The sequence below is a fragment of the Cyprinus carpio genome, chromosome A4 (genome assembly GCF_018340385.1).
Source record: "Cyprinus carpio isolate SPL01 chromosome A4, ASM1834038v1, whole genome shotgun sequence".
NCBI lineage: Eukaryota > Metazoa > Chordata > Actinopteri > Cypriniformes > Cyprinidae > Cyprinus > Cyprinus carpio.
The window spans coordinates 36,217,420-36,228,128 of NC_056575.1; the positions used below are offsets into that span (position 1 = coordinate 36,217,420).

The window sequence follows — 10,709 nt, forward strand, 5'->3', positions numbered from 1 at the left end:
TTAGATAATAGAATTTTAAATGGGGGGAAATATCAGTAGGACATAACAATTGTTTTCTCTAATACACATTGGCCACAAGTAAGGACACCCCTAGAAATTCTTATGAGTGTAATAACTCTGAAGTATATTACCATTCAATATTCACAATTTTGAGTACTCCAGGGGTGATTTATGAACATGAAATTATCCAAGCCTTGCTTCCCTGTTTCACAGAAACTATAAACTAGGGGGGGAAACAAATCCCAAATTCCCTTCATCATCCATCACAATGAGAAAAACCAAAGAATATAATTCTGATGTGCAGCAAAAGATAATTGAGCTTCACAAAAAATCATCACCACATGTTGTTTAGGAGGGTTTCAAGAAAAATTCTCCTAGCTCATTCAAAAACAAAACTCCAGCATATTCATATTCATCCAGACACGACTGGAACTGGGTGTGGCTTCAATGATCAGATGAAACTAAAAAATTAGCTTTTTAGCAGCAAACACTCAAGATGGGTTTGGTGAAAACAGGGATAAAAGTACCCCCTTGTGTACAATGAAATATAGTGCTGTTATTTTTGATGTCTCATGGGCCTATATATATTCTGCTGGAGGTCCGGACATCTTGTTTAGATACATGGCATCTTTGATTCTATCAAATACCCAACAGGATAAAATAATGAAAAAACGTGCCGACTCTGTTAGAAATCTTATAATGGACCATGTTACGATCATCCAAACCGTACAATAATCCAAACACAAACCTCAAAAACAACACAAAAATGGGTCATTGGGCACAAAACCAAGCTTTCTGCTATAGGCATTCAGTCCTCGGACCTGAACCGTACAGAAAATGAGAGGAGTGAACTCAAGAGGAGAAGCACCAACATGGAGCTGGGAATCTAAAGGGGTCTGAGTGATTTCTGGATGAAGGAATGGTCTCTGATCTCTTGTCACGGTGTTTCTCTGACCTCATCAGGCATATAGGAGAACATTTAGAGCTGTTAAAACTGGGCAATGGAGGTTTAAAAGGAATTCAATAAAAGGGTGCCATTAATTGGGCCAATGTGTATTAGAGAAAAACATTTATATTCCATAATGATATTTCCCCCCATTTTTAAAATTGAATGATGAATTCAGATGAATTTGCAGATGAAGTTTCACAGCATTCTTTGATCACACACACACATAATATAATATAAAAAATATACAATAACCAAATAAAAACAAAAAATAATAAAAAAAAAATAAAAAAAAATACAAAATAAATTATCTCTGCAAAGGATTGTAGGCAACTGAAGCATATATTTGTATATTGCATAACATAAGGAAACTGAACAAGCTCAGTGTCGATTTTCTTTTTCAGATAATTAATTTTTCGTGAATTGGAATCTCTGCAAAGGATTGTAGGCAACTGAAGCACGCAAATGATGCACCTGAGTAGCACTCGCTAGAAACTTCCAGACAAGTGTGTTGGAGCTGGATGAAGCTAAACTCTTGGCCCTCCAGGATCAGGAACACACACCCCTACTTAATAATATCAATAACAAAATAAAATACCTGTCTCACAATCTGGTTTTAGTCCATCAGAGATGACATCATCATAGTATCCCGGTGTGATTTGCTTCTTCATCTCTTCTGAATCAAAACATGGTATATTTGGGCACATTGGAACAAAATGTAATATATTCGCTTGCAGGTCTTGAGACCTGCCATTGTTGACATCATCATAATATGCAGTGTTGACACTATTTCTAATAAGATTTAATGTTTTAGTATTACGAACAGTTGAGTCATTGGTGACATATTTCATTTACTGGAAGAATTATATTTGTGTGATTTTGAGTGTCTTTTTCTGAACATAAAATGTTATATTTTTAGGTGTTAATTTGAAATAATTGCAGCTCTCTAACCTGAGAGAAGCTCATCAGCATCTTCATACCCAGAATGCAGTTCTTCAGAGATGAGACTCCCTGTAAAAGAAAAGCAGAACAGTCAGAAACATGTTCATCATTACAAACAGACTGAATCTTCATTTCCTCTGGATCATAAAGCATTGTGTTAGTGACAACACAACAAAAAGTAAATTACTTGCATTTTAAAAACATTTGAGACAGAATGTTTTTGTTGGACCAATTAGCAAACACACACCCACCCCACACACACACACACACACACACAACATATCGCACCCTGCAGCTCCTGTGGTTTTTCTGTCAGGAATTCTGTGGTTTGAAGCAGGAGGTTTAACAGGACTAATAATAGATGGACATCAACTTGTCTGACAGACTCTTATTAATGTATTAAATGAGATTGATGGCTCGTGTCTCACCCTCTGAGTGAAGTGATTGTGTCTTGTGCTGAAATCTCCTCATAAGGGCCTCAGTTCGTTCATCCTGTGATCTCCTCTTAGAGAGAGCTGTGAGGGGAGACAGACCAACTGCTGTCAGTTCACAACACATGGACTGATCACACACTGAATACGACACAATATGACAGTCTCTGGATCTCTCCTACCTCTCATCATCACTCTGTTCTGCTGATCAGTATAAGCACGTGGCACTAAGAGCAGTTAAGAGCACAACCTCCCTAGAACCAATCACAAGCACTGGGGGAGACGACTGGGGGAGGAGTAGTTTGTGGAGGAGAGCGACTGATGTTGACGTCGCACTGGAGGAGAAAACTGGAGGAGAGAAGCTGATGATGTGGTGGCAGGAGTAGTGGACACTGACACATAATGACAAGTCTGTCAAAACAAACACAAACACATTAAAAACCATGCAAATACACAAATATTCACTCTAAAATGATCAAATGAATATTATTTTTTAGTGTTTGTTGTGACCTGCACAGGTGAGTCCAGCGTGCTCTTTGCGGGAGCAGTCAGTGTAGTTATTCAGCAAGTGAGGACAGTCCCACAGGTGAATCTCATTCCCTCTGCACTCAACTTTATTCATCCACACAACACCTTCACCAGCACCAAAGACTGAATTCCCATCAGCCCTCAGTGCTGTCTCCACAACCAGCAGTGCCTGCAGAACCACTCTGAGCATCGATGATGTCCCACTGATCATCACAGGGACTGAGCCCCACAGCGTTATGATACACCTCCACCTCCTCCCAGAGCACCGGCCCTCCTCTCCACTCAGTCTGAGAGGAACATGACCTAAAACACACACATCAACCACTGACCAGCTTCAGCACAACATTTACAACAAAACACACACTAATAATGAAGCTAGATGCTTTTAAAACTGTGTTATTTTCTGAGGTAAATAATTCCTATTTTGAAAATGCATATATTAAGAATTTAACAGTAATTTGTTAGGAAAATATAGGCTTACTTACTTGCACACTGTCTCTGGTAAGGAGATGGTGAGGTAAAACATGTCAGACGACTGTGAGGCGACTCACGAAGTTTTCCTCCTCTGAGATTTTAACATGATAAAAAAAAAAGAAAAATGAACAGAATATTAAGGATGGACACATCTGACATCTTTCAGTGAAAACCATGTCAGTGTGAAAAACTGCTAAACATTTTTTACCCTCACAAATCATTTCACTCGTTCCCATCAGCTCACTTTAGTTCTCAGAAACATTTTAAGTTTACGTACCCCATTAGACATAAAAATGAATGTACAGAAGGGTGAGTTTTATAACAAGGCAGGTGAAAACTTAAAAAAATACTGACTATGGGCTCGGGGACACCAAATGTACCTGCAATTATAGAATCACCCAGAAGGATTACTATTGAGTGTGACCATATACTAATGATTTAAATATCATCTTACCTGAGCAGGTGATCTTAGCCACATATCATCTTCACCACAGTCCCCCCCCCAGTCATTCTGTCCCACAGGGTGACGATGGACACTGCCCATAAAGTGGAATCATGTGGTCGGACATGTAAACTTTAACATCCAGCCAGTTAGGGGCTGATTCCACTCTTGCTGTAGAAGCAGACAAACACACCTCAGATCTTCCACAGTTTAGCTCTCTTGACAGATCAGACCCGTGTGTGTCTCTGTCCATCTGGTTCCAGCACACACATTACCCCAGGATCCATTGTAGAAAAACCTCCAGATTCCCCTTCACAGCCCTCAGTTAACCTGATCTCTTTAAACTCTAGATAGAAAAGGATGTGCATGTAAACTATTAAAATAAGGCTGTGATTAAAGCTAAAAATATGTACCAAAACAGTGATTTAATATGAGGCGTGATGGCATGCTGTAAGTACTGATTGTATAAAAAACAGATAAAAGCAAAACTTATTAAAAATAGCTCCATGATTTGTTTTAAAAATACAGAGAAATTCTGTATTAATAATACAATAATATCATTGCAACCATATGATTGTTTTGTATTCTGTAGTGATTTTTTTTCTTAGGACGGCAGTATATATTTAAAATTATAAAGTAATTTACTCTCAAATCAATATTTTGTGTTGAAGTATTTGGTAAGAAGTCATGAACTGTACAGTCAGACAGTCATTAACTCAAAACAAACCCCTTCAGACCCCTTTCGTTCCTGATCACCATGGAGTTTAAAGATTACATTTTGTATTTTACTGAAAAACAACTATATCTTTGATAAACATTTCCTCTAGTGTACTGTTTACCTGAGCACACGACTCCTACATCCTCCTTGTGTTGACAGTCATTATTTCCCCAGCCTGGAGAAGAGCAGCTCCACAGGGACGTCTCATTCCCCTCACACTCCACCTCATCCAGCCATATGGGTCCAGAACCAGGACCAAACCAGGCTGGTACCCTGCTGGTTACTGAGGGCCACTCCACACTGCAGCTGTCTGCACACCACATGAGCATCTTTAATATCCCAGGAGTCATCACACACAGTCCCCCATGAGCCGCTTGTGAAAAACCCTCCAGCCTTCCTGCACAGTCTCCCCCAGAACCCCACCAGCCTGATGGACCCCCGACCTGATATTCAGAGACAGAAAAACATATTATTAATCACGAACAACTGGAGAATCTGCCCAGATGTTGTTCTTCTCACCGATGCAGGTGATTGACAGCTGTTGTGTGGAGCTGCAGTTGAGAGTTTGTGGAGAGCTGCAGTTCCCCAGATGAGCTCACTCCCAGAGCACTGGAAGCCCGTCACACACTCATGACTGTGTTCAGGACTGGATGAAGAGGAGCCGTAGAGAAGTTCAGCACAGAGCCACAGCCCAGCTGTCTGCAGACCACAGAGGATTCAGTGAGACTCCAGGAGTCCAGCAGAACTCTCCTCCAGACCTGATGGATGAAAACTTCCACCTCCCCGTCACACTGTCTCTCTCCAGACAACCGCACCAGACCATCATGAAGAGCCAGAGAGGAATCTGAGGGGAAGATGTGAAACTTTACTAAAATATTGCAATTTTGAGAACATGGTTAACGTCAGTATTAGATATTTACTCAAAGTCAGAAATAAAAGAAAACACTTACTAGAGCAGATGACTCCAACATCTCCACTATGAGAATATTCAGCTCGTCTCCATGAAGAGATGGAACATTCTGAGAGTTTTCTTTCATTCCCGTCACAATCAAACACATCAGCCCAAACTTCATCACTTCCCTCTCCAAACCAGTCTGATCCCACAACAGACACAGCCATCCCACAATTCAGCTGTCTACAGAGGACACTGGCAGCTCTCATATCCCAGCATGCATCACACACTGTTCCCCATCTACTGAAGTACTGACGTTCAACTCGACCAGAACAAAAGTCAGAACCGTTTACCAGCCTGAGATCAGTGTAACCTGGACATAACATGAGAGTTTATTTAAACAGTATAAAAACAAAAGGCAAGTAAAAACTCATTTATGCATAAAACAAACAGTGCTGAGCTTTGTTAATTTTAAAAAGATACTACTTACAATATTGCATTACTCACCCAAAATAGTAACCAATTATGTTACCAATTATGTTAAATTTTTCAAAAAAACATGTTACTTTACCGTTACACTTTTTGTGGTGGTAGGTTGCATTGAAGCAATGCAAATAAAATAGCAGAACTAACTGTCCATTGTGATATTTATGGTCATGCTTGAAATCAGTCAGGTCTGCCAAGTGACATATTTTATAACTAATAAACAAAACAAACAACATTCTGTCTAGTGCAAGCTTGTGTATGTTTCACTGTACATGTCTGCATGACTATGAAGAAGAGAATTGCAATTCAGTGATCAAAATATATCATATTATATATAAATATATAAAGTATATTTATATGTATTCTGTGTATATAGTTATATACTGTATATGCTTATACACACACAAAGATTTGCTAAATATTTATACTCAACCAGAACACATCACTCCCACATCATTGTCATGTAAACAGTTGTTTTCATTTGATGGTGATATTGGACAGAGGTGTATCCGAGATTCATTTCCTCTGCACTGAATCTCTTGTGTCCACATCTGAGCGTCTCCTTTACCAAAAGCAGCTGCTCCCAGCACCTGTACAGGAGCCCCACAGTCCAGCTCTCTACACACAACCTCTGCATCCTGCTGGTCAAAGACAGGCGGGCTCAGCATCACACACTGACATCCACGTCTGATTACAACAAACCCCCAAACCACACCAGAGCACAAATAATATACAACTGGAATAATTATGATCTGTTCATATTAAATAAAACCATACAAATCAGATTTATCAAAATTATCAAGTGTAAAATTTATATGTATAATAAAGATTAAAAAACACAATATAAATAAACAAATAAACATTTTTTGATTTTAATGAAATTATTCTAATTTGTTAAATAAAATTACAAAATTAATAACACATTGAGGTTAGATTTTAAACCAAAAATATATGACTTTCAGTTACCAAAATAAAATGAGCAAAATTCACTAATCAGTTGTGCCCTCCCAAAACAAACACACACACACACTAACACACACACACACACACACACACACACACACACACACACACACACACACACACACACACACACACACACACACACACAATTTTTACTGAACACAGTTTGCACCGCAAGTTGGTACTGCAGAGTTTCCCCATGTGACAGGTTGTCAGGTGTGATATCCAAACACCAAAATATCCCTTTTATATAAATGTGAATTTACAGTTTTCATTTAAGTAATAAGCCATATTTCGTAAGAAAAAAAAAGGAGGTGTGCATGTGTGGGAAAGAACAAAAATGATCTATTTTAATTATTCAAGACAAAGTGTTATTTCAGCTCTGAATGCCTCCATTTAAATTGGTTTATGGATGGTTAGTAAATAAGAAACAGCTTTTTTGTGCTGATAGCATGCACAAGGGTGGCACAGCTGTTTAGTGAATTTGCTCTAAAATGTTTTGAAGATCAATCTCAGTCACCTGAACAATTGACTCCAGCATCTTCACTATGATTACAGGTATGTATACCCCATCCGTATGACCCACAGTTCTTCAGTGTAGATTCTGATCCAGTACAAAAGGTCATACCCATCCAGATTGGTCCTGATCCTGGTCCAAAATGAGCAGCACTCAGTGCATCTACAGGTTCTCCACAGTCCAGCTCTCTACACACTATTGCAGCATCAGCCAAATCCCAGTAATCATCACACACTGTTCCCCACTGACCTCTATGAAGAACCTCCACTCTACCAGCACAGCGACTGCTGCCATTCACCAGTCTCACATTCACACGGTCTAAATATTGAACAGAGAGAATGAACCATAAAGAAATATTGAAGGACAGAGAGAAAGGAAAGGTCAAGGTGAGATGCCAAAACCACTCAATATCAATATCAAAAAAAAAAAAAATTACATTTTATAAATGGTTTTAATTCCAACCTGCACACATCAGTCCAACATCATTGTCATGCAAACAGTTGTTTTCATGTGATGGTAATGTTGGACAGAGGTGAATCTGAGACTCATTTCCTCTGCACTGAATCTCTTGTGTCCACATCTGAGCATCTCCTTTGCCAAAAGCAGCTGCTCCCACCCACTGTACAGGAGCCCCACAACGTCCAAGCTCTTCTACACACAACCTCTGCATCCTGCTGGTCAAAGAACAGCGTCACACACATGACACCCCGTCTGATTATGAAGTATCTCTAACCTCCCAGAGCAGGATAGAGAGATCCTCCAACCAGCTGGACTTCTCTGAAGAAAAAAAGAAAGAAAAAAGAAAGAGAACAAGAAGAAGAAAGAAAAGAAAAGATTAAGACTAAGAAAGAAGAAAGAAAGAAACAAATAAATAATAAATATTGCTCCTTTTAATTCAGGCTTATCCAACATGATACATTAATAATTTATACAAATTTATATATTTTAAATGTATATGTAGAAATTAACATTGTCCTATGTTAATAAATGTTGTAAAACAATGATTCTTTGTTAGTTCATGAAACTTAATGGTAATAAATATAACCTCATTATAATGTGATATCAAATATTAAATCTATATATGTCTGATGCTTATTTTAGAACTTTACACAATTTTCTCACAGCCAAAAAGCAGTATTCATTATTCATTATGCATTATGCATGATTAAAGAAAAAAATATTTAAGAAATGGAAAAACAGGTATTCATATCAATTTATGGCATTATGCATGATTCCATTGCAAGAAAAAAAAATTTAGCATACGGATGGAACAAATAAACAGTTTTTTTGTTAACACAGCATTGTACAGGTGGGGAAGTCGTAGTCCGCCTAATGTTTTAGAAGAATTTGGCATCTTCAACACTTAGAGGTTGTGGGTTCGGCGTCTCGGTATTTTTGTTTTACATTGTGCCAAATACCACGGATCTTTTGTATTTTGGTTGCCTTTTGTGTGAGCAAGGCGACAACCGAATGCGCTGCAAACATGTTCGGTCCCGGTTCTGTTTTTTTTTTTTCTTAGTCGCAGCAGATATGAGTATGCCCACATCTGCTCAGGGTGTGGTGTGTTCGTTCATTGCTGTGTGTGTGCAACTTTGGCGGGCGTGTTAAGCTCTAGGAGCACGAATTCTGTGTATGAGGTGGTCCAACAGTACTTAGGCTGTGTATGTTCACATCACTGTTTGTCACTTTAAATAAAAATATTAATGAAAGTGTTGCCCTTAAGGGGAGGTGGCTCCTCACTAAAGATTCAAAGCAGTTTCCTTTTTTCTTTTTTCTAACAGTATGACTCCAGCATCTCAATAGGAACCTACAGCCTGTCCAAACTTTTCCATATGACCCATCAGTTCTTTCAGTGTAGATTCTCGACCAGTACACACAAATTAAATTCATCCACTTGGTTTGTCACTTCCTGGCTCCAATTATGAGCAGCACCCAATCAAGGTGCGATTAGCCAAGAGCTTCTACAGGGTCTCCAAAGTCCAGTTCTCTACATCACCACTTTGCAGCATACAGCCACATCCCAACCATCACCACAAACTGTTCCCCACTGACCTCTATGAAGAACCTCACTCTACCAACACGCGAATCTGTTGACCATCCAAACCAACCTCCATTCACACGGTCTGTAAATTAAACAGAGAGAATGTGAGATGAAGAGACAATAAAGGGCAGAGACAAAGAAATATTGATATTGGGCAAAAACACAGAGACAATAAACAAGAAACAGAATTTTACGATCTTTTTACTCAAAAATAAATAATTCCTACAGCACACACCACAGTCATTAGTCACAAGTCATAAGAACCGTCTGTTATTTGTGGTGAACTTCTTCTTTTTTCTTTTTTTAGTTGATGTTGGACAGAGGGTATGTCTGAGATACATTCCTCTGCACGTCTACGTCTGTGTCCACTCTGAGTGTCTCCTTTGCCACAAAAGCAGAGCTGCTCCAATGCACCTTACGGAGCCCCAAAGTCAGCTCTCTACACACAACCTGGCATCCTGTATGGTCAAATGGCCGCGTCACCTCACACTGACATCCACTATGATTATGAAGTAATCTCTAACTCCCAGGAGCAAGGGGCGAATCTCATAACCAGCGACTTCTAAAAAAATAATAATTAATAACATAATAACTAAAAAACACTTAAACAGTGTGCTATAATAATAATAATATCTTTATAATACTTATATTATATATTATTTATTGGTTTTATTATTTTGTTTTGTTATATTAATACATGATAGAAAACAGATTTTTAGATTTAAATATAGATTTTTTTAATCTTCTGAACACTAAACTTTTAGCAAATAATTGCAAGAAATGTTGATAATTTGTTGATAAGATGTGTGACAAACATTACATCTACATGAGTTCAATAATTATAAATTTAACAAAAATTCATTTATGGAGAAAAAAAGGGAGAAAGAAGGAGATAAATAATAAAACCGCAAATATATACATTTATTCATTCACAGTAGCAGATGCTTTTTAACAGTGAAAAACATTTAAAAAATAATTTAAGGAGTGCATAAATGGATGAGAGTACTCATGGAAGAGATGTGCTAGATGTTTTATGTTTCTAGAAGGTATAGATGTTTTGTGTGTGTGTGCATGTTTAACACATGTTAGTTATGTGAATAATTTTCAGTTGATGTTGATGTTTTATTTTTTTGTTGTGTTTACTTTTTTCCACAGCTCACCTGAACAAATGACTCCAGCATCTTTACTATGATTACACTCATGTTTACCCCATCCTTTTGATCTACAATAGACCAGTGTTGACTCGGATCCAAAACATAAGACAGCACTCATCCAGATTGTTCCTGATCCCTGACCAAAATGAGCATCCCTCAGAGCATCTACAGGTTC

At 38.2% G+C, this 10,709-nt stretch overlaps 1 pseudogene; it reads right to left on the minus strand.

Moving 5' to 3' along the window:
- Positions 1-10,709, minus strand: part of LOC109075698 — an 84,378-nt pseudogene that overhangs the window by 24,046 nt on the left and 49,623 nt on the right.